This window comes from Canis lupus, chromosome 16 (assembly GCF_048164855.1).
Source record: "Canis lupus baileyi chromosome 16, mCanLup2.hap1, whole genome shotgun sequence".
NCBI lineage: Eukaryota > Metazoa > Chordata > Mammalia > Carnivora > Canidae > Canis > Canis lupus.
In genome coordinates this window covers 39,015,473-39,042,510 of record NC_132853.1, presented here as the reverse complement: position 1 = coordinate 39,042,510, position 27,038 = coordinate 39,015,473, and the positions used below count along the sequence as shown (strand labels likewise).

The 27,038-nt window shown below is 48.9% G+C and overlaps 1 long non-coding RNA gene across 2 annotated transcripts; it reads left to right on the top strand.

Moving 5' to 3' along the window:
* The first annotated feature begins 10,772 nt into the window (after positions 1 to 10,772).
* LOC140606703 (uncharacterized) lies at positions 10,773 to 15,750 on the top strand. Of its 2 annotated transcripts, XR_012009007.1 has the most exons (3): positions 10,889 to 11,284; positions 13,385 to 13,697; positions 15,539 to 15,750. It is a non-coding gene; the product is annotated as an uncharacterized lncRNA (long non-coding RNA). The 2 variants fall into 2 exon arrangements; XR_012009006.1 differs by lacking the exon at positions 15,539 to 15,750 and having other exon boundaries at positions 10,773 to 11,284; positions 13,385 to 13,639.
* Positions 15,751 to 27,038: the final 11,288 nt, after the last annotated feature.

Below are 27,038 nucleotides of genomic sequence, written 5' to 3'. Positions count from 1 at the left end.
TGGAAGTGTTGTGTTGTGGATAATCATTAAGAAATGTTTAATACATGATAGCTAAAAAAAAAAGTTGCTAACCACAAGGAAACCAAATTCAATTACCTAGCCCCTTCCAGCTGAAGGACAGCTGGAAGATTAGTCAGGTCACATTCCACCAGTTGTACAGGTAAGTCAACTGAGGCTCAGAGAGGTAAATTACTCACCTGAGGTCTCTTAGGAGTTCTTGGCCATGATAGAACTTGAACCCAGGTTCCCGAGCTCCATTCAGAGCTCTTCCTAGAGACCTCCTGCACTCTTCTGTATTCCCCTACACGCCCACCCTGGCATATGCTACCCCCATCCCAGACCATCTAGCTCTGCTATGGCAAGCACCATCCCTCCTGTCCTGTGACCAGGTCCTTAAGGAGCATCTCCCCTTGCCCCCATAAATAGTCCCTGTTCTTGCTATTGAGTCCAGGAAAATGAGATACAAAGAAAAGAAATATGGTGGGGTGTCCGGGTGGCTCAGTTGGTTAAGCATCTGCCTTTGGCTCAGGTTGAGCCCCGGGTCCTGGGATCAAGCCCCTCATTAGACTCTCTGCTCAGGGGAGAGTCTGCTCCCTTTCCCTCTGCTATTCCCCTAACTCATGCTTTCTCTCTCTCTCTCTCTCAAATAAAATATTTTTTAAAAAATAAAAGAAATATGGCAGTAGGCCCAAAGGAATTCAGGCAACTGAACTTTTTAAGAAAGAATTCTCTGAGAGTTAGTTTTATTTCTGTTATTGAAGGTAAATAGTTGGAGGGAGAAGAAACAGTCCTACAGGAGCAGGGGTGGGAGTTGAGGCAAATGAGATGGGGAGCCAAGGGGGGCAATTCTGAGTAGGGAGTAGAAGTAGGGGTAGGTGGGGCAGGGATGCATTCTAGGGACTACCCAGCTAGGGGCCGGACCTGGAGAGTATTGTCAGTGGGTGGAAAGGACTCCCCACATACACAACTTTCCTGGGCCTCCCAATCACAGGTGGGGAAAGGGGGCTATATTAGTCTTAGAGACAGGTGGACTTGTGGCCTTCTTTGCCAGGAGGGGGTTGGAAATGTCCCAGTTTCCCTGGTCTGAACCCCTAGAAAAACTGCAGGGAGTAAAAGAGGGGGTGCTTCTCCCTGAAATCAAAACAGCAACCCTGACAGCCCTCCCAGCCTCCACCCTATGAGAGCAGATGTTTGAGAGGCACTGCAGGGAGTAGAAGCCTCATTACACAAACACACGTGCGCACACACACACACACACACACATGTGCATGCATATACACCACCCCCCAGCTCAGTCATTTGTCTTGTTGGGGGCCTAGAAAGAGACACACAGACAAGGGGTCTGCTGCAGAAAATGCTACACAGCCCCTTGCTCTGCCAAAGTAGCTCAAGACTAACGAATCTCAGCTGTTCTCCGAAATCAGAAATGAGCGCCGGTGAATGCTCCCACAGACTCGTGTATGTGTGTGTGTGTGTGTGTGTGTCCCAATTCAGACTGCTCTTCCTCCCCATTCACTGTGAGGATGGATATAATCTTATTTTTGTCTCTTGCTCCCCTAACACCAGGGAATTCACTTGCTGAGTTGTCTCGTGTGTTGTAGGAACCACCGCACTGTGTGGCCTCTGGGTTCTCATCTCTGTGTAAACAAACACGGGCTCGCACGAGCAGAGCAGGATCTCCACTCCCTCCTGCCGCAGTAGGTCCCGAGGTCGGCCGACTGTCCGCTTAGCAAGAGGGCAGGTGAGGACACACGTCTGGCCCCCGAGCCCTCTTGTGCCCATGTCAGAGCCTGCTGAAGGCAGCAGAGTTTATGTTTGCTCCAAGTAAATATCTGACATCGTGAAGTTCAAAGGATGCCACAGATGAAATGCCCCAAATCCTTTCCCGGCGTGTAAAGGAGGCCTGGAAAATGCATGCACATTTATCGTTTACGGTTTATGCAAACTGTACTCGAGTAGCTGAAAACAGGAACATGGTCACATGTGAAGGCGAGTGATGCATTCCTCCCAGGCCCAGGAGATGTTTTCTGTGGCCGAGGCAGGGGCCAGGAGTCGCCCACGGTGGCACCAGCTCTGTCTCTTGCCTGCAAGCTGGGGCTTCCTTCCTCCCCCATAGCTAACTCCCTGGCTGGACACTGGCGTCCTGCCTGCGCTAACACCTCTTCCCACCTGCCTTCTCTGTCCCCCATTTCAGGGACACTCAGCTGCCAAGGGGTGCTGCTGGCAACCTCGGCCTTGGCAGTCCGGGAGAAGGGGAGTAAGAAGAACAACGGGAAGCTCTGAGCCTTGGGGGGTTCAGGGAGAACTCCCCCACCTTCATCTCCATCTTCAGATCAGGACACAGGCCTGGACACCTGGAATCCTTCAGCCCCTGTTAAAGGTAGAACTTGGATTTTTGTCCAGGAATGACACCTACTCTGCCTCCTTCTCAGTTACCCCTCCACCCCCGCCAAGTCTCCCTACCCCCTAACTCGGGGAGACTGTGGGCTGCCTAGAGCTTATGAGATTTCATCGCCAAGAGAGTCAGAGGCTAGGTGACAGCAGGGTGGGGGGCTGTCTCACATTCACCGAGTGCCCATGACGTGCCAGGGACTGGGCTGGGCATACCACCTTCCACTGAATTCTTGGGACAGCAGGTGAAGAACTTGAGGTTTAGGAAGTTTGTGTGACTTCCCTGGGGTGACACAGCTAGAGAGAATAACTATGCCCTTACCACAGTATTATGTACTTTACACTGTATGGAGCAACAAATTTTAACTCATTTCATCCTCACACCAACCCTGCTGGAGTCCCATTTTACAGATGGGAAACTGAGACTCAGAGAGAATAAATAACTATGCCAAAATACACAGCTCCAACATGATACATCTACTAAGTGATTTGGACCAGTTCTAGCTGGCCTCTGAAGCCCGTACTCTTGCCACTCTACTACATGAGCCAACTAAATAGCTGTTCATTCATTACCAAATACACATGGAGCCCCTACTTTGTGCCAGGCAGGCATTGTGCCAACATTCTCAAAATGTACCAGACAACATTTTGCAAAACCTACTAGACACAAAGCTCTGACCTGGGAGGAGGGAAAATCAAATAACAAAGATCCAGCCCCCACCCACCAGAGAGATGAGACCCCAGAGCCCCATAGCAACCAGGTCTTGCTGCTCCTCAAAAGCTTGGTCTTCCCTTCTCTCTTCCAGGCTCTGCATCCCAACCAGCATTCCTCCAGAGGTCAGCCCTACAGAGCTGGAGGCCCCGGGAGGCAAGTGTCTTGGCTGCCACAGACATACTGGGCAAGACGGGTGCCCAACTTTCCCTCTCCAGGCTGCCATTTCCCTAACTGCAAGGTGGGGGAGCTGGACCCAGTGATTTCTACCATTGCTTCCAGCTCTGCTGTACTGCAGACACCTCATCTGGGTGGGGTCAGCCAGGCAGGGCTCCGGGCATGCTGATGCCTGGAAGGGGTACAGAGTGAGTGGGTGAGGGGCTGAGGAAGCCACCCCACCCCCAGCTGTGGTTTCTGGTGGGGCCACCCTGGCAGCAGGTGGAGGGAAGTGTTTGTCACCCTTCCAACAAAGCAGTAAAACAAAAGCCTCCCAAGGCACTATGGGAGCAGGCGGCAAAGGCGCCAAAAAGGCCAAAAATAAAACACACCTTTCCTTTGATAGACACCAGCAGCTGCCGAGGGGCCTGGCCTGGGGGTGGTGAGGAAAAGCTTAGATTTCGTGCCTGAGAGCGCGCCCCAACACACTGACATATACAAGTACACACATATACACATATACAAGTTGCACATACTCATATCCACAACCAGCTTCACCAGCCTGAGACCTGTGCCGTCCCATGGAGCCTGCATTCAGAAAGGACCCACGCTTGATTCAATACTCAGTTGTCTCCATCTTGAACTTCTTAATAACTTTTGAACAAGAGGTTCAACATTTTCATTTTGCACTGGACCCTACAAATTCTGCACCAGCCCCCACCAGTGTACATTCATAAGTACGTACATTCACAATATGCCTAAGACATACACAGCATCTACATGCAAGAGTGTGTATACTGCACACACACACGAAAGTGTACAAAAGTACAAATATGTGCACACACCCCCATCCATGTACAGCAATAGTCCCTTCATCCCACTGCACACTCACTGCACACACACATGACCCAAAGGACCATGAATGCTCACTAGTAGCACTCAGACACCTGCAGTTCACCCACAGTCTGAGGGGTATAGTTTGATTACCTCAACATTGGAAGGCAGCAGAACAAAGCTCTGGGGAAGGAGCATGACAATTTCCTCTGTTCCCTAGAATCCCCAACAGCTAGAGCTGGCTTCTCTCATCAGACTGAGACCAGCAGCTGGGACCAGAAGAAAGGTAGAGCTTGGGAAGTGGAAGGATCAGCAGGAAGAGAGCAGAGCATGGGGTGGAGAAGGAGAGAAACAGCAAGAAAGAATAAGAACAGTAATGAAATCTCCAGACAAGTTAGCCAGAGCAGTGAGTGGTCCCATAAGAATATAAAAGGTCTGGGACACCTGGGTAGCTCAGTGGTTGGGGGCCTGCCTTCAGCTGAGGGCGTGATCCCAGGATCTGGGATCGAGTCCTGCATTGGGCTCCCTGCGAGGAGCCTGCTTCTCCCTCTGTCTATGTCTCTGCCTCTCTCTCTCTCTCTCTCTCTCTCTCTCTTTCTCTGTGTGTGTGTGTCTCTCTCATGAATAAATAAATAAATCTTTTTTAAAAAAAGAATATAAAAGGTCTTGGACTCCAAAAAAGTAATAGCCCTGTCCTCCCCCTTAAAGTACCCCTCACCCCATCCTGGAGAGGCCGTCATGGGAACCCCACTCCCTCTTCTCACTAGCTATGTGGCCTCGGGCAATCCGCTCAACTTTCCCAGCTTTGTCTTCCTTCTCAATACAGGGAAAACAATTGTCCACATTGGAGGGCTATGAAGTTCGTGTGGATACTGCGGCCACGCCTCCTGGATTCTCCCCAGCATTCAACATCTTGTCTTCTTGTCAGGCCTTGCAATCTGATCCGTGGTTCAGAAACTCCAGACCCCTCATCAAAGGCAGATGTTCAGACGTGCTTGTTTCCTGGCTTCTCCTCCCCTCCTTCCCTGGCCAGACACAGACGTGACAGGTAGGCACCGTCCATCGCCCACCATCCCTTCTAGGACTCTCAGCGTCCTGAGGCCCCTTTCAATCCCACTATCCACATGCCCCCAAACCAGGCAGGACCTCAAGGCCTCGAACCTTTTCTTCCTCCTAGCTCCTGCCCCCATTCCTCACCTTCCCTATTAAAAATTGCTCCAGGCTCTGCCACTTTCATAAGGGCCCCACAATCTGTTAGGCGGTACCAGACATTAAGGAGTTAGCCAGGGAACAAATCAGTTCCGTGCAGTGTCTCTTTCTACCTAAGAGATGTAGGAGCAAGCTCCCTTGACACAGGAAAACAGAAATCACTTGCTTTGGTTGCCGAGGGAGGGCAGTGGCCCTATCCCCATTACATGCACCCACATGGAGGAAGGAACAGGCACCTGAGTGGCAACTAACAAGAACCTTGATTTCATTAGAATTCTTATATGGGCGTAGGTCACTCAGATGGCCACAGACACTTCCTTGATTCATGGATAAGGAAACTGAGGCACTGATGAGTAAAATGATGGGGGAGAGGGGCCTGTGGTCTTTCTGCCACGCAGCCCCCATGAGGCGAAATACAAACCATCATTCCCCACCCACTCCAGCTCTCCTGCACACAGCTGGTTCCCATTCCTCAGGCAGGTTGGAGGCCAGCCAGGGGTAGGAGGGGGGGGCCGGGGATGTGGTCTGGTAACCAGGTGCCTCTTGACAGGGAGGAGGCAGCAAAGCAAGGGATCTGGTACCCAATTCCCATTCTGGTTTCACCATGTACCATCTGTGTAATCTTGACAAATGCCTGACCCTCCACAGCCTTGGGTTCTCCCTCTGACGGTGGGCATGGTGTTGTTCCAACAACTTTCCTAGAGCTGTTAGAAGAATTACATTCAATGAGATGGGGGATACAGGAGCCTTTTGTACCAGCACAGTGATGTGAAAATAAAAACTTCTTTATTGGCTTGCTTATTGATCTCTAACTGGGAAATTAATGTAGAACAAGGGCCTCAACCTGGTGGTGATAGACACAAAGCCTCCCTGCCGGGACAACCCCTTTGGGGAAAGCTAACAAAGATGCCCTTCCCATCACAATGACTGGTCCTCTCTCCTGTGGGTACAATGCCTTGACCATTTAGGGGTAATTTTACCCCAAGAGATGTGGGAACCAGCTCCCTTGACCCGTGAGAACAGAAGTCACTTGCTTTGGTTGCAGAACAAGGGCAGTGACATCGGTGAACCTCTGGTGTTCCTGTGTCATGTGGTCCTCAGCGTGCCCCTTTATGACCATAGCTCCTTCCAGAAAGGGAAGCTTTAGCCACCTAACCTAGCAGGTACCAACCAATTCCTAATTGGCTGGCCTAGCTCAGTATCTGGCACAGAATAGGTCAAAAACATTTGTGGAAGAAATGTATGAATGGTGAATTCGGGGTCTTCCCACACCCTTGACTCATAAGGTTAAAATCTGCCCAAAATCCCCTGCACTGCAGAGAGATGCCCAGCTGTTGGGCCCCATCTGTGGGAAAAGCCATTAGTCAAGGCTAAAGGTAAGGGGGCCCTTTCAGACATGCCACACTGGCAGAGTTCCCGCCAGTAAACAGATGACCTTGCCGGCCAGTGCCTGCCCCCTCCCCCACCCCAAGCATAGGGTCCAGGCTCTGACGCAGGCTTCTCTGCAAATAGATGCCGTTTCCATAGGAACTGAAACCCCAGTTTGTTTTTCCCTCCAAGGCACTCTGTAATTTCCAGCACATTTCTGTGCAGCGTCAGCATCGTAAGCTCATAGCAAGCTGCTCTCTTGAGTGTGAGTCCAGAGCAGGGCAGCTGAGCTGACCCAGAGAGATTACAGCGAGGCTCCTCTGCCAGAGGGGTCTCTAGGGGCAGCAGGCGCCTCCAATTGGAGGCCAGGGCCTTCCTCCTCACTGCTCAGCAGTGCCCTGCAGAGGGGTAGAGCCAGAGATGAGTCCTCGGACCTCCCTCTGGGAGGCCGGGGGGCAGTGGGAGGTGGTGGTTGGGGGGCTCATTTCCAGTACGAAGTAGGAGGGATGCACAAGGTCTCCGTCCAGCTGCCTGGGCCCCAGTGATGGGTAACAGATGATTTCTGGCTGTGGGGGATGGGGAGGTTGCGCTCTCAGCGGTTGGATCATCAACCTCTATTGTCTGAGCCTCTGAGGAAATTACCACAAAGCAAAAGCAAAGTGGAGGACCTGGGAGCTGGAGGGGTTGTGATTGGTGGACCAGGCAGTGGTGATCTTAAAGGCCAGGATGAGAAGTGCATGCAGTGGAGGGGTTGCTTGCTGGAAGATGTTCTGCTCTCTGTCCCTTGTCCATTTGGGCTGAGAGCCTGGGTGGCAGGTCCTTCCCAAGTCAAGCCCTGAGATGACCAGAGCCTGGAAAAGACCCAGAGCCAAAGGACTCAGCTAAACCTTCCTGGGTTCCTGGCCCAGGGTGGCTGCGCCTCTGCCTCCTACCCCAGGCCCCTCCCCTGACACTGCAAGGGCAACAGGTGCATGGCCCAAGCACTCTCAGGGGCCCCAGAAAGGGAGTGTGAGGACAGGATGGGAGTTTAGATGCCTTTGAACTAGGTCCTTGACCTCACTCTCTCTCTGCGCACCCTCAGCAACAACCCAGGACATAACAATTGACACCCACTCCTGCCCCTTCCAAAGACATAGTCGTGGGCAAGGTGACGAAGAAGTGTGAAAGTGCTCCGGCCTGGAGCCCTCGTTGCTGCTGTTTTTATTACCTACTGGGGGAGCTCCACGCCACCCTGTTTCAACCCCAGAGCTCTCTACACTGCCCACCCCTCCTGCGGATCCCTGGCCACAAGACAGGGTGACTGACTGCCTCTCTGCCAGCCCAGTTCCCCGATTACTCAGCAACGTCTACCAGGAAGGCTGCAGCCCCGGGCAGGGAGCCCAGGCCCCAAGGAAAGGGGGAGAGATGCTGAAAGGGAATCAGGACGTGGCCAGCCTATCCTCTCCCCAGATTGGCAGCCAGGCCGCTGCTTTCTGGAGACCCTGTGGCCTGGAGAGCCAAGCAGTGGAGGCCTGGTGGCCCCAGACCCCGGCCTCACCCTCCTGCCCTCACATGTCAGCAGTTGGAGGCCAGGGCCGCTCATGCCACCTCCCCACTGCACCGTGTGGTTAACGACAACAGTCAAACCACTGACCTGATTTTCTGTAAAAAGGAAAAGATAATAAGGCACTTCCACGTGGGTGGTGGCACACACGCGTGCACACACACACACATACACTCACTCGCTCAATGGAAACTTTCTCTGTCTCTTTGACAGGAACCCAGCCCTGAGAGAGAAAGGGAGAGACTGAAGACTCTGTACCCAAAGCTTCCTGGAGTACAAAGCTCGGTGTTTACCTGCGGTGAGAGGCCTGAGTTCCCAGAGCCCTCTTGCAGGAGCATGGCCAGTCTGATGTGCCTCCCCTGCAGGAGATAGCACCTCCAACATGATCTGAGTCTCTGTGAGGTGTCCGGACACTAAGCCCAGGCAGGGTGGGGCCATGTGCCATGCCCCCCCTTTGGGTCCCCAGCTCTGGCACTGTGCTAGGGCCTGACAAAGGAACTAATAAGATCCCCAACCCCTAAAAGGGAGTGTAGGGTCCCAGAGGGTCCTCATGGGCAGAGGTCCCAGAGATGCCAGCCCCCCTCACCCATCCCAGAGAGGTCCTGGATGGAAATACTTGTGAAAGAAAAACATGTTTCTGCCCCTGCTCTTTCTCTAAACCCAGAGCCCCAAGGACCCAAACAAAAATGTCTTGGGGCCAGATTTCTGCCACTTAGAAGTGCTGAGATCTCCTGGTAAGTTCTCGGGAGTGGGTAACTCACTATGCTTAATCACTATCAAAGGGCAGCTGCCTTCCCCTGCCTGCCTGGAATGACACACAGAGGAGCAGCTGAATAGGTGAGCTCAGCACTTTGGCTGCCCACCACCATGTGGTCTTAGAGATGTACAGTGTCAGAACGGGAAGGGACACTGGAGGTCATAGGCCAGCACCGTAGGGACATGCCTCAGGCCTGGAGAGTCCCCAGCACCCCGCTTCCAGTTATCTCCCCAATGCTTAAATGTGGTCCTGCGCCAGCAACACCAGCAGCACCTGGAGCTGACAAGGAACGCAGATGCTCAGGCCCAGACCTTTGGAATCAGAATCTACCTTTTGACAAGATCCCTGGTTGACTTCCCAGCCCAGGCCCAGGCTTCCTTGGAATTAGGTCCTGCCCAAGAGAGGCTGCAGCCCAGTCCACCCCAGTCACCACTGCCTCCTTTCCCCCAGAGAAAAGATTCAGATGAGGGCGATGGGGTCATAACCACAGAGGGTCCTAGCTGCCTGTGCTGAAGATGGGCAGGAGAAGCTCCATGCCTTTTCATGCCTCTCGGCCCACCCCTCTCTCCACCTTCCAGACTCTGACTGTCTTGAAGCACGGAGCAGTGGTGGGCAGTGGGTCACACACAGGATCTCACCTGGTCTGACCAAACTGTGAAGTGCTCCTGGCTCAACCGTTCTCTAGCCATCGATGGTCACAAAGGAGACCTAATGCTCCAGCTGTGCTTATCCCTGCAATTTGGTTTGTGTCCCCCCGGTGAGCCCTCTTCTGGACCCCCTCAGTGGGCTCCCTAGCCCCAGACTAGAGCCAAAACTCCACTTCCTGCATGCGATCCGACACTCCAGCTGAGCTCCAGCCAGCAGCATCAGGGAAAGGGGAGAGGAGCTCAGTTGCTTAAGAAGGCAGTTTGGCTGAACCGGAAAGCCCTGAACAGCGATCGAGGCCCCTAGTGTGTGAATATCATCAATTCATGTATTGGTATTAACATCTGAGTGTGAATTAGCTCCTGGAAGAAGTGGGATGGGACATCTGGCCCATGACATTTTAGGAGACCTGGTCTCCAGAAGGGGAAAGTATAGGTCCAGCTGGTTTCCGCTCCTCCCACCCTTCTCCAGCCAGCCACTTCTGCAAGGCCAAGGGATGCAAGAGGAGCCTCCACCCACAGGTCTGTGCCTGGGGTGAAGTCACTAGTTTCCTGTTTGCCCCTCTTTCTTCACCTGGGATTTTGAGGGATTTTATGAGGGGGAGAGCTGCCCCTGTCTATCCACTGGTCTCCTGCCTCAGAGCTCTGCCTTCAAGGCAGCCATCACCTTCCCCAGAAGAAGGAAGGGTGGTAAGAAGGGAAAGAGGAACACTGATGTTTACAGGGCTCCTCACACACGTTGGCCACTGCACTGACTGTGTAACCATGGGCTCCGTCAGTTCTCACAACACTGTGAATTGGTACTGTTCTATTCTCATTTGACAGTCAAGGAAACTGAGGCTGGAAGCAGTTAATAATGTGCACAAGGTCACCCAGCTAATAAGTGGCAGAGCCAGGGTTAGAACCAAGTTCTGTCCAATTTTCTCACTTTCTGCCAGGTCTAACAGGGTGAGGTCATGGGTGCATTGTTCTCATTCTGAGGCCAGCCTCAGGAGGTAGACAGCTCAAACCCGTCCCTCTTCGTGGACAAAAACCAGCAAATGAACCTCTGTGCTGAAGCCCCTTCCCTTCTCTAACACTCCTCCTGGAGCAAGTTTACAAAAGGAGAGATGGTAAGCCAGCCTGAGTAGCACCCGCTGGCTCCCTGGGCCCAGTGGCTGTGCCAGCATGGACACAGAGATCCCAGCGCCCCCACCCCATATTCTCATTCCCAGGAGATCACAAGCCCCTAGTGCTGCAGAGCTCCTGCTGGTCTGATGTCATAATGGCCAGAGGGTGCAGATTCCAGGGCCCTGCCCATCCTATCAGGCAGGAGGGCTGGAAAAAGAGCCACCTCGAGCTGGGAAGGGTGCAGGGCTTCCAGCTGCATACTTCTTTCCCCCCAACCAGGGCAGGCACAGGGTGAAAAGGATCAGGGGTAGTTTCGCCAGGCTGACCTGCCAGCAGCACCCAATAGCTGATCCTCCCCCTCCCCCACCCGAGTCAATCCCAATATTTAGGAAACTAATATTTATTGAAGTAAGTAGTTGTCTTATTGAAGTGGTGGTTGTCTTACTTTACCCATGAGCAATAGGTGCTGTTATGTTCATGTCACTTTGAGGAAACTGAGGCCCAGAGGGGCTTACCAACAGGTCAGAAGTCTCACAGCTGGTGGGTACAGAAGTCAAGAGGTAAGTCCAGGCTTCTTTGCCTCTCTCTCCCCTCAGGGCCAATACATCCCCCAGGACCTCAGTCTTTTTTTTTTTTTAAAGATTTTATTTATTTATTTGAGAGAGAGAGTGAGAGCAAGAAAGAGAGCAGAGGGGAGGGGGCAGAGAGAGAGAGAGACCAGCAGAGTCCCCACTGAGCAGGAAGCCCTACTCAGGGCTTGATCCCAGAATGCTGAGATCATGAACTGAGCCATTTTCAGACACTTAACTGACCGACCCTGCCACCCAGGTGCCCCGGGAACCTCAGTCCTTTTAAAGGTGAGCTGGACTTGATTCTTGACACCGGAAGCAGACTCTCCCACTCCCAAGTCCTTCAGCCCCTCCAGTGTGGTCAGTGGCACTCCAGGCCTGACTTCTGCACTGCCAGTGCAGGCTGCTGGAGTATCTCACCGCAGGCCGAGGGCAGCTAGAAAGGTGCATCCCACATAAGGAGCAGGTCACCTGTTCCTTTGTCATCCTCCCTCTGCTCAGAAACTTTGCAAGGGTCTCATTGCTTCTCAGGAAAATGTAGACTTCACAGGTGAATCCTCCTCCATCTAACCCCACCCTCCTCAGTGTCCCCATGACTCCCCATCACCCCCTTTGTCTCAGCTAAAATGGACTGGTCTGCGTTCCTCCACTAAGGCCTGCATTTCCCTTCCCCTCCTCCTCTGCTGGGGTCTTTCTTCCCCCTGAAATCCCCACCCAGGCACCTTCACCTGTCAGGAGTCTTGTGTCTCCTTCGTGACCCATTACAAATGCCACCTCCTCCAATGCACACATTAATGTGACTCCCCATGGATCTACTTCACCAGGTTTACAGTTCTCTAAAGAATATCTCATCCCCCCAGTCTGTTGTGAGCTCCTAGGCCAAAGCCCTGTCTGGTTTCTTGGTGTGTCTTCCCTGGTGCCCCACGCAGTGCCAGCCACACAGCAGGTGCCTAGCAGGCCTGGGTGGATCAGAATGACCATGGCATCTCTCTAAGAGGCAAGGTCTTGCATTAAGAGGGCTGGGGTGGCTCAAAACGAGACTCGGATTTCCTGGGGTGCAGAATGTTCCTGAGAAAGGCTCTGCCCCATTTTGAGGCTGGTTAGAGGTGCCAGCCCTGTCACTAGGAAGCATGAGAAATCTGGGAACAGCGAGTAGAGCCAAGGAATGTCCCACCCACGACATCTGGAGCCACTTCCTCCCTGGAAGAAGAACAAAGCAGAAAAAGGAGATAAAAACTCCCCCTGCAGGGAGGGCTGGGCCCCAAGTGGGCAGACCTCCAAGAAAGAAGGCTGCCAGGTGACAACCATGGGGGACGTGAGAGGCCCCTGGGAAAAGGATGGGGATCGGTTCAGTCCAAGACCCCTTTGCCTCTGTTCCTTCCAGCCTCTCCTCTGTGGACCCCAGACTTTCCTTTCCCACCTCCTTTGTCTCTCCTTCCTCACCTCCTCCCCCATTGCTCCCTCTTGTCTCCATGACCACCTACTCCCCTGAACTCCACTGCAGAAAGACCATTCATGACTCTGCATTTCCACCCCCTTATCTTGACATTCCAGGCCTTCCTAGTAGGTTGCCAACACACCTCTCCACCCCTTCCCACCACTGACTCTCCCCTCTCTGATCTTTCTTCCCTCTTGACTCTGTTCATATGATTCCCTCTGGCTGCAATGAGCTTTCTCCATCTCCCCCTGTGGCTGTCCTGCGTCTCCTTCCAGACTCCTCAGATTTCACTGCCACACACACATATACACACACATGTCAGAGGTCAGAAGTTAGAATACATCACTCCCTTTGCTAAGCTCCCACTGTGCTTTCACCTCCCATACAATGCTTCCTGCACTCTGCCCTGGGTGGGAATAGCAATAACAGTAATAGAAATTTTTGTTTACCAGAGAATCCTGCCTCCCCGTACACAGAGTCAACACTAGGGAGTGGCTGCCCAGGATTACATTTCCTGACTCCCATAGCATTAAGATGAGGCCACACGACTTACCAACTCATCGAGATAAAATGTGAGAAGTGGCATTCCTGGGCCAACGCCGGTATGAAGCTGATGTGTCTTCTCCACATTCTCTTCCCCACCTGCTCCCTAGATGCCCATGACCAAAGCAACCTTGGAAGCTACACGTTGAAGATGGCAGAGTTGTCAGCACCTGGTGTCCAAATGAGCCCTACTGCCAACCTGGTGTTTCCTGAGACCACTACAGGAGCAAGAACCAAACTTCTATCGTCTCTCAGCCAGTACACATTGTTGGACCTATTTGTTACACCAGTTAGCCTATCCTGACCAATTCAAACAGCTACCAATGTATTGAGCACCTACTATATGCTAGCAACTCTCTAGTGAATGCTCTCGTGTTCATTACCTCAGTTAATCCTCACATCACTCTTAGGAGGGAGCTGCTGGTAAGTCCTCATTTTATAGAGGAGGAAGCTAAAACTTAGAAAGATTAAGTTGGCCAAAGTTACCCAGTTAATAAGTTTCATTCTAACTGGAACGGACGGCAGAGTCACCTACAGTGGGTTTGGTACATGTCCGATACGCACCCCCGCCCCGGTTACTGTCACTGGGAGGTTTAGGGTGTGTTCTAGTCACACCTCAGAGACAAATGTCTGCAGAGACAAGTGTCTGGGCCACACTAGCTATATTTAAATGTATCTGCTTTTTAGTTCCTATTTTCCAAAAGCTCACTAGTTCCTACACAGAGTGGGGGGCACTGCACATATGTCAACTCTGATAGCCCCAGACACCCTGCCGGGTGTGTATGTACATTGCTGATCTGGAAGGAGGCTCTGGGCAGCTAAATGACCCGGGCCAAGTAGAAGGAGCTGTGTCTGTTAGCCCTCACCTCCACTCTACCCCCAGGAGAAAAACTCACCTGCATTCCACCTCTCCCTTGTCAGGTCACTTCTGACCCTCCCGGGGGTTTCTAGCAAGGCAGGGGTAGGAATGGAGGAGCACATGCACATGTCCTACATGGGCATATCAATCTCTATCACTCAGTCTGTTTTTTCATTTCTTTAGGAAAGTAGACAGAAAAGTAGAATGAAAGAGCATTCCTCAGGCTCAGGGAATAAAAGATCAGAAAGCATCAAGGTCAACACTGTAGGTATCATGGCCAACTCACTGGCTTACCCCAGGAGGAAACAGGTCCAAAGAAAAGGACTAGCTCAGTGAGTTGGGAGTTAAAATCTGCACTTCTAAAACCCTGCAAGTGCTCTTTGCACAAACTCCTCTGCCCCAAAGCTGGGGAGAGGCTATAGCACTCACAGTTTCATGGCTCAGCTCAGGTATCGCCTCCTCCAGGCAGTCTTCCTTGGCATCTCTACCAATTTGCTGTACTGCAGTAGTTTACTCATTTGTCTCACTCACTAGACTAGGAGAGGGCAGAAACAAATTCTGTCTCTGTCATTGTTGTGTCTCCAGACCTCGGGAAACCTGGCACATAGTAGGCACTCAGTAAATATCTGTGGAACTGAATGTCCAAATGAGCAAATGGCTAAACTGAGTGATTAGATGTGCTTTTACACATAATAAGGCCTCAAGTCTACACAGTGCCTTCATTTCTCAAACCAGATAGTCTCATATGGGCCCCAACCCTATGAGACCCCTGTGACAAGAAGAGTGGTATCGAGTGTACACACACATGCACATGTATACACATGCAAACCAGCACAAGCAGTTCCCATTCATGTATAAGTATGTAGAGACCAATCCCCTCTTTAGCCAGCGAGAAGGATGTCATGAAGTGCTATTTCCTGTTTTATCTGCAGAAGTGGAGGCCTCCTCGACCCGAGACAGACAGGTAGACAGACAGACAGACAGATACACACACACACACACACACACACACACATCTGGTCCCTCACAGGTGCAGGGCTGGTTTTCCCCTTTAGGGGGAGAGAACAAGAGAAATCCAACTGTCCACAAGGGGGCATCCAGAGACCACTGGACTCAATGCCTCAAAGCCAAGGCGAGACAAGGAGTCTGGTGGGGTCTAGTGCGGAAGCCCAGAGGAAGAGATGGTCAGCCACTAGAGAAACAGGACCCAATGATGAAGATCGAGCCTCAGTCAGGAGATAATAGAAATAGTAGCAATGATAAATATTAAGGACAAATAGTAATATTTATTCAGTGTTTACAGTGTGCTGTCCTGTGTGCTTCACTAATCACTTCACATGTAATAAATCATTTAATCCTCATCTCACTTCTGCGATTCAGTATTGCTGTAATTCCTATTTTATAGGTGACAAATGTCTCAGAAAGACTAAGGAACAAAGTCAGGATTTGAACGCAGGACCTGTTGCCCACAGTTGACACTGTTAACTACTCTGCCCCCTTGGCGTTAGACCTTCAGACCTCCTACTTCTCAGCCCAGGGCCCCACGCAGCACTCCGCTGTCCTTGTCTGTGAGGCCTTTCAGGTAGTGTTTGAAGGTCCTGGAAGATGATTTCCTAGCTTGTTGCCCCAAAGCTACCCCCCCACCCAACCCCTCATATGCTCTAAACCATTGATGTAGGTTGGCATAGTTCCTCTGAGAGCAATAAACCATCTGATAGCAACACCCATAAAGCTGTTTCTCTCCCTTTGACCCAATAGTCTCATTCCTAAGACTTGATTCCAAGGAAATAATTCCAACGGAAGCCCAATGTTATCTACATAAATGTGTGCAGTGGAGTCTTTTCTTAAGGGTCAAAAACTGGGAACCAGAGTAGGAAAGTGGTTTAGTAAACTGGGACGTCAACACAATGGGCAATCAGGCCTGGAAAATTGCAGCTGGGTGGCTGTGACGGGAATGGGGATGCTCCTACCCTACGCTGTGTCACCACTATGCCCCACTCCCAACCCACCCCCCACCCCCTGCTAGCGAATTCAACTAATCATGCTTATCAGAGACACAGAGAGGGAGGGAAATCTCTGCTCGTGTTCAAAATAGTTTCTTAGCCTTCACCATCCCCAAGGAAATAGCAAGAAGCTGAAATGCAGCAGTAAGATCCAGCTAAACGATTCATAGCTTTTGAGTTTCTGAGTTTCCAAGGCCCCAGGGCCTGATGATGTGGAGGGTTTCACAGAGTGATTTTCATGATTGGTTATTGGTGATTTTTCACTTTTCACACTGTGCTGTGATAGAAATAAGTTGTGTGATTCTTCATATTACGTTCCACGAAGGTTAAAATAAGTAAATAAAATAAATTCTGTGAAGGTGACTAATACAGTTTCTGTTTTCTGGCTGGACTCTGGTGGACACATATACAGACCATGAACCCTGATATATGATAGCTCTCCCTTACTGATAAGGGGAAGGGGGAAAAGATTTCAAAATTAGTGTGTCTACCTTGAGTTCAAATTACGTGAACATTGGGACACCTAGATGGCTCAGTGGTTGAGCATCTGCCTTCAGCTCAGGACATGATCCCTGGGGTCCTGGGATCAAGTTCTGCAACAGGTTCCTTGCAGGGAGCCTGCTTCTCTCTCTGCTTATGTTTCTGCCTCTCTCTGTATCTCTGTCCTTTTCTGAATGATACTTGGTATTAGTTACCTACTGCCACAAATTACCCTAAAGCTTAAATGTCTTTAACCAACTTCTATGATCCCACAGCTTTTGAAGGTCATGAATCCAGGTGCAGCTTAGCTGAGTCCTCTGTTTCAGGGTCTCTCTCAGGCTGCCACCAACGTGCTGTCCGGGGCTGAAGTCAGTTCAAAGCTCCACTGGGAAAGGGCCAAGCTCACTCCCGTGGTTGTTGGCTGGATTCAGTTCTTCGTGGGCTGCTGGACCAAAAGCCTTGATTTGCTCACTGCCTGTTGGCGGGAGGGCTCCTCTGCACATGGGCCCCTCCCAGGGCAGCTTCCAGGCTGCAGCTTCAACAGAGCAAATGAGAGAGGGGAGTCACAAAGAGAGAGCTCGAGCAAGATGAAAGCCACAGTCTTTATGAGCCTGATCTCAAAAGTGACATTCTTCTACTTTGGCCATATTTTATTCATTAGTAGCAAGTCACCGGTTTCCAGCCCACACCCGGAGGGAGGGGACTGCACAAGGACGTGTGGTATGCCTACCACATACTTGAACACTTTTAGCATCCTCTCAATAACAAAAACAGGATTTTCAACATCGCTTGTCTAATGTGGAGACTTTCTAAATCTGTTGGCAAGCTCCCAAACCCATTTCTCACAGGCCACAGTCCAATGTCCCCTGCCCCCATGGCACTGATGTCCACAGGGTTGTGGCATCTGATTCCCACCTCACCTAACACAAAGGCCCAGCTGCTGAGTGTGTTCCAGTCTTGCGGAGGGATAGGGTAGCCATGTGAAGACAGGCCAACCAGACCCTTGCAGAAGCCAACAAGGCCTGCCCAGAAGTGGCCTCATCTCTCTCAGGCTCAGCTCTCCTTCCTTCTTAGCCCTCCGCACTCCAGCCACACTGGCCTCTTCCCTGGTTTCAGGGAGGCCAGGTCCTCCCACCTCCTTGTAGGAGCCTGTGCTCTTGCCTCTCCCAGGCTCCTGACCTGCCCCAAAGCTTCACCTACTTAAGCCCTACTGAATCTTCAGCCTCAGCCTGGACATCACCTCCCTGAGGAGGCCTCCCCTGAGCTTCCACCAAGTCTTCTCCCTGGAAATTTCTGATGCTAAGAAGAGCATTCTCTTTACTTTTCTTTACTTTTTTTTTTAAGTATTTTATTTATTTATTCATGAGAGATACACAGAGAGGCAGAGACATAGGCAGAGGGAGAAGTAGGCTCCCTATGGGGAGCCCAATGTGGGACTTGATCCCAGGACCCCGGGATCACAACTTGAGCCGAAGGCAGACCTCAACCACTGAGCCACCCAAGCAGCCCCAGAAGAGCATTTTCTTTTTCTTTTTCTTTTTTTTTTAAGATTTTATTTATTTATTCATGAGAGACACAGAGATAGAGAGAGGCAGAGACACAGGCAGAGGGAGAAGCAGGCTCCATGCAGGGAGCCCGATGTGGGACTCGATCCTGGGACTCCTGGATCACGCCCTGGGCCGAAGGCAGGTGCTAAACCTGCTGAGCCACCCAGGCATCCCAAGAAGAGCATTTTCAACAAGCCCTGGGGAATGTGTTAAGTAATGCAGGTCTGGGAGACCCTGCCCACCGCTGTCATGGGCTCCCACAGCACTTCCTTCTCCCATCTCACTGGGCATACAGGAGACTGATTGTTAGTTCCCTGAGGGCCAGGTCCACATCTGTCTTGTCCAAGCCCAGCGGGGGTGAATGGGGAAGGGAGGAGGCAGGCCAAAGGGAGATTGGACACAACCTACCACTGGAAAGGCGAGGCAAATTGAAGAAACACTGATCTGATCGCTCTGTTGTGGGCAAGAGGGAGGCCAGCTTGGTTCTGGGAGAGGACATCTGGGTTCCACTGAGACCATTCAGGATGCTAGGAGAGAGTCAGAGATCCAAGACAAAGAGAGATCTTCCAGAAATCCTGCAGAAAATCAGGATCTTTGGGTTCCTTCAGGGACAGTGTGGGTTGTCCACAACCCTGATATTTAGGGGTTGCCAGATTCAGCAAATAAAGATATAGATGCCTCGTTAAATTTGAATTTCAGGTAAGCAACAAATAACTCTTCAGAATAGGTATGTCTCAAATAGGACACAAACATGTTGTATTTTATCTGGCAACCCTGCCAACATATGAATTGAGTCGGAGGCATCAAGGCTGGAGTCTATGATTGTTCTGAAGGGTTTCTGGAGAAAAGAACTAATTCTAGGGCTCTCCTCTCCAAACAGACTGGGCCCCAGCCATACTGCTCAGAAAAAGGCGGTAGTCATCTCTTATAACAACACAGCATTTGAAGCAACCTAGATATCTTTTAAGAGGAGTGTATTCGTTTCCTAGGGCCGCTGTAATAAATACCACAAACGGAGTGTCTCAAAATAAGAGGAATTCGTTGCCTCACAATTCCTAAAGCTAGAAGTCCAAAATGAAGGTGTCATCAGGGTTATGCTTCCTCTGGGAATCTGAGCAGAATCCTTCCTTGCTTCTCCCTAGCTTCCAGTGGTGGCCATCAATCCTTAGTACTCTTTGGCTTGTGGCTGCATCATGCCAGTCTCTGTCTCTGTCATCACATGACCTTCTCCCTGCATCTCTGTCTCTTGTCTTCTTATAAGGATACCAGTCTTATTGGATGGGGGCCCACCCTAATCAAGTGTGGCTTCATCTGAACTCAATGGATCTGCAAAGATCCTATTTCCAAATAAGATTCCATTCCCAGGTACTAGGGATTAGAACTTCAACATACCTTTTGGGGGTCACAATTCAATCCATAACAAAGAGAATGGATAAAAATAGGAATTGATGCACAGAAGGAGGTTTATTATAGACTTTTGAGTAAAAAAAAATCAAGGTGGAGAAAAAAAGCATACATGGCATGATCCCCTTTTTGATCTTCCACAAAACCTGTATTTGAGCCTTCATGTGTCATTTTTACTTATGGGTTAACTCATTCAAAAATATGTACTGAGCACCTATCAGGAATACAGCAGTTAAAAAATAAATTTATTTAAAAAAAAAAAAAAAGGAATACAGCAGTGGATAAGGTAGGAACCGTCCCTGCTGTCCTGGAACCTACAATTGGGTGTGTTGGAAGAAAACACATCTACCCATTGTTTCTATTTCCAAGAAGGTTGGAGGGGAGAGGGAAAGTGGTTTTTCTCTTCGATTTATTTTTCTGTGCTGTTTCAATTTTTATAACATGCATGTTACTAATTTGTAACTTTCCAAAAAAAATGCTTAGGCATTTTTTAATCCAAAAGACCGGCCCTTTGGAAGCTTCTCTACTATATCATCCTGAGCACAGTGGTTCTGACACAGTCACAAACCTTGTGGTACCACCAGCCAGAAGGGTTTTCCTTGAGTGTGGGTAAGTGATACCCAGTAGAAAGTTGTATATAATCCAGGCACTCATTTATTAAAATTGTATCGATTAAGAGTGAGATGTTTGCAACTATATATTTACTTATGTGCTTATTTTATATTTGTCTCTCCTACTAGATTCTAAACCCCAAGATGGTAGGGCCATAATTTTTTTTGGTACAATGTGGTATAACCAGCCTCCAACACAATGTTCAATACATATTAATTAGCTACTCAACAAAACTGTGTTGAATGAATGAAAGAATATCAACGCTTGGGTTGACTCCTATCCTTTACCTAGTCTAACCCATCTACTTTATAACTGGCAAAACTGAAGCCCAGAGAAGTCAAGCCACAGAGCAAGTAAGTGGTAGCAAAACCTAGAAGAGGTTTGTTGCTCTCAATCCAGCCTCTCACCTTGAAAAAAAAAAGTGATACACATTTTATAATGAGATCAAAAAACATAACCAATTAAGTGTGGAGAAGCAATGTATAACTCAGTAATAATTATCAAAATTTTAAACCACTGTTTTCATCTAACTGTGGCTTTTCCCACTGGGGCTAAGTATTCAACAGATGTTGGGTATTGCGGGTGCTAGTTAATCACACCCCTCAATTTTCCAAGTTCTGATCCAATTGAGAAATAGTCACAGGAGACAAGTAGGGATTAAAATGTCAGCTTTATTGCTGGTCCAGATGGATTGGAGGATGTGGCTTAGACCCAAGACCCAAATGGGCTTCCTTTTCCTTCTCCCCTGATTTGACCTTACCCACCCACTCACAGCAGAGCAGCTGGACTATTGAAGTCCTCTCAGGCCAGGGCTGGGCCTGCCCTGGTGCTCATCGCCTGGAGGAGGCAGGAGCAGAGAAAGCAACATGCCGCTTAGAGTTAGGTCAGTCCCAGAGTGAGAGCCAGGAACAGGCTGAGCAATGCACACTTGATACCTTTTTCCCTGCACCACCAACCCAAGAAGTCACTCCTCATCTCACATGGAGGAACCAGGAAGGGTTAGCAAGAAAGTCGAAAGGTTTCTTCCCAATACTTCCAAGATGATGGAAGTTCCTATCTTCTAGGCTAATGGGAGAACGGGAAGAAGAGATAATTGTCCTCCTTAATGACAGCCTTCAATTCACTCAATACCTTTTCATAGAACCTCAACACCTCTGTTCCAGAAAGCAGCTCTGAGGTTAAAGACTGTGCTGATTGAAAGGTGAATTTGCTGAGGGGACCGGGGAGCATTAAAAAAAAACAAGCCACAGGGTAGTCTGGGTGGCTCAGCAGTTTAGCACTGCCTTCAGCCCAGGCCCTGATCCTGGAGACCCTGGATCAAGTCCCACATCAGGCTCCCTGCATGGAGCCTGCTTCTCCCTCTGCCTGTATCTCTGCCTCTGTGTGTGTGTGTGTGTATGTGTGTGTGTGTGTGTGTGTCTCATGAATAAATAAATAAAATCCTTTTTAAAAAGCCACAGAAAATTGAACAATTGATACCTTAACTAAAAAGGAATATATTCTTACACAACAGGAAATGCAAAGATGGGCGGTCCTGGGTTGATGTGAAGCTCTATGATGTACCCTGGGCCAGTGTTCATTCTGTCTTTCTGCTGCACTTTCTTAGTAAGTGGCTTTTGTCCTTGTGCTCACAGGATTTCTACTCCATGTCTAGGCATACCATCTACATTTCAGGTGGGAGGGAGAAAGGCAAAGGAACAGGTGAATCTGTCCCTTTTATCAGGAAAACAATAGCTTTCATGGGAAGTCCATTCAGTACATATATGTTTTCACATTGACCCGAACTGTGCCACTTGCCCTACCTCTCTGCAAGGAGACCTATGAAATTTAATTTCTAACTTGGTTAAATTGAGTTCTTTCAAATAAAGGAAGAACAAGAACAAATTCTGGATAGCAGAATGACCTTCACAAAGGTCATAAAACAATGATGAAAGAAACCATAGAAAATACTGTCAAAGAACTGCTTCTTTTAAAAAAAATCTAGGGGGGGCGCTGGCTGGCTGGCTTAGTTGGTGGAGCATGCGACTCTTGATCTCAGAGTCATGACTTTGAGCCCCACACTGCATATAGAGATTGCATGAATGAATGACTAAACTCTATAAAATAAAAATCTAAATGGGTAGGGCTAGGTGGGAAGGGGGGGCAAACATTCGAGAGAGAGATTATCCCCTGTGCAAACATTTTCAGAGCATAAAAAAGATTGGAAAGTTCATTTTACAGAGTTACCATAACCCTGATGCCTAAACCTAACAAAGAGAAAATATACTTAAGAAATTAATTAACTTACTAAATAAAACCACATACCAAGCTAACTTGCAGGCTGATAAGTTCTATGTTTTCCCTTTTCTTGGTTTCCCCTTTTGTTTTACCTTGGCACATCCTCACATACCTCAATAGGAAAGAGCATGAGGCCAGTAAACTTCCTCAGCCCTTATCTATCTCCATATGCCTTTGATTTGCCCTGGTACCTAGTAGACAGTTTAGCTGGGTACTGAATTGTAAAGTGAAAGTCATTTTACTTCTGAAATTTGAAGATATTGTTCCACTGTCTTCTGGCATCCAGCACTGCTGGTGAGAATCTGACACCTTTCTGATTTTCATTCCTTTGTAGATTACTTTTTTCTCTCTCTGGAAAGTTTTAGGAGATGCCTTCTCATTTTCCTAGGTATTCTGAAATTTCAAAATCTTGTGTGTTCTTTACATGGGGGGCTTGATGATCTGTGTTAGTCTCAAGACTTGAATCTTTTTGGCCTGGGTAATTCTGTTCAATTATTTATTTGAAAATTCTCTCCCCAGCTTATTCCCTTCTCCCTAAAATAGTTATTCATCAAATGTGGACTTCCTGCATTGTTTTTTTTTTCTCTGATCTTTTATCTAATACATTTTTTATTATTTTACTTTATGCTTTATTTTCTGGGAGATTACTCTGACTTTAACGTTCAACATTTCTACTGAATATTATAGTTTTCATGTTACAGGACTATTTTGTTCTCTAATTGTTCCTTTTTTTGTAACACTACTCATGTTTTATAAATTCAGTGCTTTCTTGAATTCTCCTTTTAACTTCTACCTATAAATTGTTTTTGATTGCCTCAGAGGTCTTATTTTCAGTTTGTTTATCTTTGTCTTTCTATTTCCTATTTCAAGCTTCCTTAAATAGCTTCTGGCTTGTGGTTGTCCATTCATATTTAAGAATAAAGCGGTAGGAAAGTTTCCTGGAAGCTTTGTGCTAATGGATAAGAAGAGATGAATGGCAGGCTTTGTTTCAGAGTGAGTTGATCTTTATGCTTTGGGGCTTCCAAATAGCCTGAGATATGCTTTACTCAAAGGTGCTACCTTCAAATCCAGCTTTCCTAGTCTTCCTCAGACAATTTCTTTTAAAAAGACTCTCCATTTTATGGGGCAGGAATGATACAGGGGTACAGTGTAGAGCTGAGCATTATGCATGCCTGGCTGAGCACTTTGCATACAAGGGTCAGGGAAGTTTTCAATTAAGCCCCTATCTTCAGCCACATAGCCCCTTGTCATCCTCCATTGCATCCAGCAAATCTAAGTCCTAAGCTTTTTCAGGCTTCTGTGGGCAGGTCAGCCTCCATCTCTGCTGCAGACTCTGTCATGTGCATTCCAGACTGTAGCTTCTTCTATCCTGCTTCCTTGGTCCCCACTCCTCCATCAAACCACTCCTCCAGAAATTTGTTGAGATTTCTCTTGTCCACAGATGCCCTTCCCCTAACCCTTCTCTTTGGAAAGATGTATATGTTTATTATTCTTCTAAGACATTTCTGAAGAAAGAGGAGGCAGTGTGCATTTAGTTGACCATCATGGACTAGAAGTCCCATCTGCCTTGTAATGAAGGGTGGTGGGCATGGGTGTGTGTTGTCTTTTACAATTTTACAGGATGGACCTAAGCAGACTGTGCAGTCTTTCTAATCAATGACACATTTACAAGAAATTCAAAAATATGCACAGAGATGGAAGGAAAACTTTTTTTATTACACAACATTTGAGTGTGTTGATTAAAATATATTTTAAATATGAAACTAAAATCAGACATGTCCCTAAAGCACCTCCTCAGAATCCTGTCTCATAAAATATGCTCAAGAAACCACTGGCCTAGTAAAAAGAACATGATATTTGGATTCAGACAAACTTGATTCAGAACATGGCTCAATCATCTGTTTTCTCCAAATGTTAATTTCCTCATCAATACCTACCTCCTTAATTACTGGGAGGATTAAATGAGATAATACACATGCAAAGCACCTAGTGCAGAACCAGGAGATTAGTATATGCCCAATAAATGCTAATTACTCTTCCTCCTTCCCATCTTATATTGAGCTACTCACCATTCCCAACTGTGTTCGTGCTCTTCCAACTTTCCCCTTCTCCACCTCTTGAGTGCCTGCTCGGTCTTCAAAGTTCAGCTCACACATTCTCACGTTGACAGGGTCTTCTCTGATCCGCCAGAAGATTCATTGTTCACACCTCTGATGTAGCTCCCATCTCTCTGCAGCAGAAAGTGCTGTGCACACACCTGTCCCTCCAGTGAAGGATTCCTTAAAAGCAGCATCCTGATCCTGTTCTTAAGATTCCTCCCTAGCACCCAATATGGTAGCCAGCACATAGTAGGCGTTCAATAAATGTTCGAATAAATAAATAATTGAATTGCAACAAACTAAACTGGATTATGGACAGCCTTAAACAATTGCCAGGCTGAGACACAAAAGCCAAGCCACGACCCAGACAGACAGATTCTAACTTGTCCATGTTGCAAACACCTCGTTCCTTTCTTGCAGGAGTTTCTGAGCTGTTGTCATAATGACATGTGCCTCCAACCCCACCACTATGCCAAACACAAGTAAACATGTTTGACTCCATGAGACAGAATGTTGGTTTGGCTGCAGCCTTGCCCTGCCCCATGAGACAGAGTCAGGAGCACTAGACAGAGCTCACCTGGATTTATGGGAACCACTGGGTGGGGATAGGATTTTTCATTCTCAAGAATGACATGTTTAGCTCTGGGGCTGGGCTGGGGCAGGATGCTTTCTCTGTTATTCTTCTCTTTACCTTCCTGGCCAGCACATGGCAGAAGAAAACATCTTGGGTCTGGACCTCTCCTCTCTTCTTCCGTCTACCTTCACCTCCCAGTCATACAGGGCATGGCCATTAGGGAAAATAGAGATGTGACACAAACTCTAAGCAGGACCCTGGTCTAGGGCCTCACACAGAGCCTGGGGTGTGGAAGAACACTGTCCTCACTGGGAATCGCTGACCTAATGGAGAATGCAGAGTACTTATCTTCAAGGAGTCCCCAGACTAGGGGCACCTGGGTGGCTCATTCAGTTAAGCATCCAACTCTTGATTTTGGCTCAGGTCATGATCTTGGGGCCTTAGGATCAAGTACCACATCAGGTTTGGCACTGGGAGTGGAGGCTGCTTAAGATTCTCTCTCTCTCTCTCTTTCTCCCTGAAGAAGAAGAAGAAGAAGAAGAAGAAGAAGAAGAAGAAGAAGAAGAAGCAGCCGCCTCCAGTCTAACGGGGTGGGAAGACAAAGCATAGCTCCCAGGCTAATATGGTCACACCCACATCCAGGAAACACTCAATCCAATGTGGGAGACAGTGCACATGAACACAAGCATCATCCAAAACTGAGTGGATACAGCACGGGTCGTGGTGCCTACTGTGTCCCTACTGTGTACCAAGCCTTTAACATACGTATCACTTACAAGGTCATCACACAAATGGTCCAGTCTCAAACGGTATTAACATCCATGAAGGCAACCAAAAAACTCATTTCAAAACAACTCAGTTTGTTGATCTGAATACCTCAACCCCAAGAGAAGAGATCTGTGGGTCTCAGCAATGCTGTGTAGATCTTCTTGCTCTTAGAGGCTCTCCTCCCGACACAGTGCAGTTGCCCTTGAATGTCCCTCCTCTCTTAGCCCTGCCTGACTCTCTCTTCCCTCCCAATTCTACATCACATTTGCCCAAGGATTATTCTGACAAGTCAGCACTGTCCTTAGAGGCTGAGGGAGGCAGAGGAACTGGGTAAGCCAAGCCGAATTTGCTCCAACGCACAGGGAGAAGGGAACGCCTGGGAAGGAACATTCATGTGCTAATAATTTCCACCCTGTCACACACATATTATCTCATCTAAGTCTCACAACCACTTTATAAGGTTGGTGCTATCATCTCTATTCTGTAGATGGAAAAAAAACAGAGCTGTTAACACATAACCTGTGACCAGAGGCGTGCCATGGTCAAACAGTAGAACAGGGACTTGAGGGATGCCTGGGTGGCTCAGTGGCTGAGCGTCTGCCTTCGTTTGGCTCTGGTCGTGATCCTGGGGTCCTGGGAGCCCCACATCGGGCTCCCCGCAGGGAGTCTGCTTCTCCCTCTGCCTATGTCTCTGCCTCTCTCTGTGTGTCTCTTGTGAATAAATAAATAAAATCATAAAAAAAAAAAAACAGGGATTTGACCCCACGACGGCTGGCTCCCATGCACAGGGAAACGTGACCACTAAAAGGACAAATACCACTTAGCAGGGCGCCCCAAGTGAAGGGTTGGGTGACTCCGGGAATGCTTTGCGGAAAGTATCCCTCAGGGCGTGGCAAACTCCTCAAGACCTCAGGGTATGTATGTGTTTGTGTCTGTGTGTGTCTGGGAGGGAGGCGAGGTGACCACAGGGAGTTCCCCTCAGCCACGGTCCACTTCTTACAGCTCACGGTGTGGGAGGATGCTCCATGCGGAGCCACTCATCCCGGGGAAGTGCGGGGAGGGCCGTGAGGGCACCTCCCACGCTTGAGAAAGATGTGCAGGGACGCTCACTGAGGGTCAGAGTGGGCCAGGGGACTCCTGG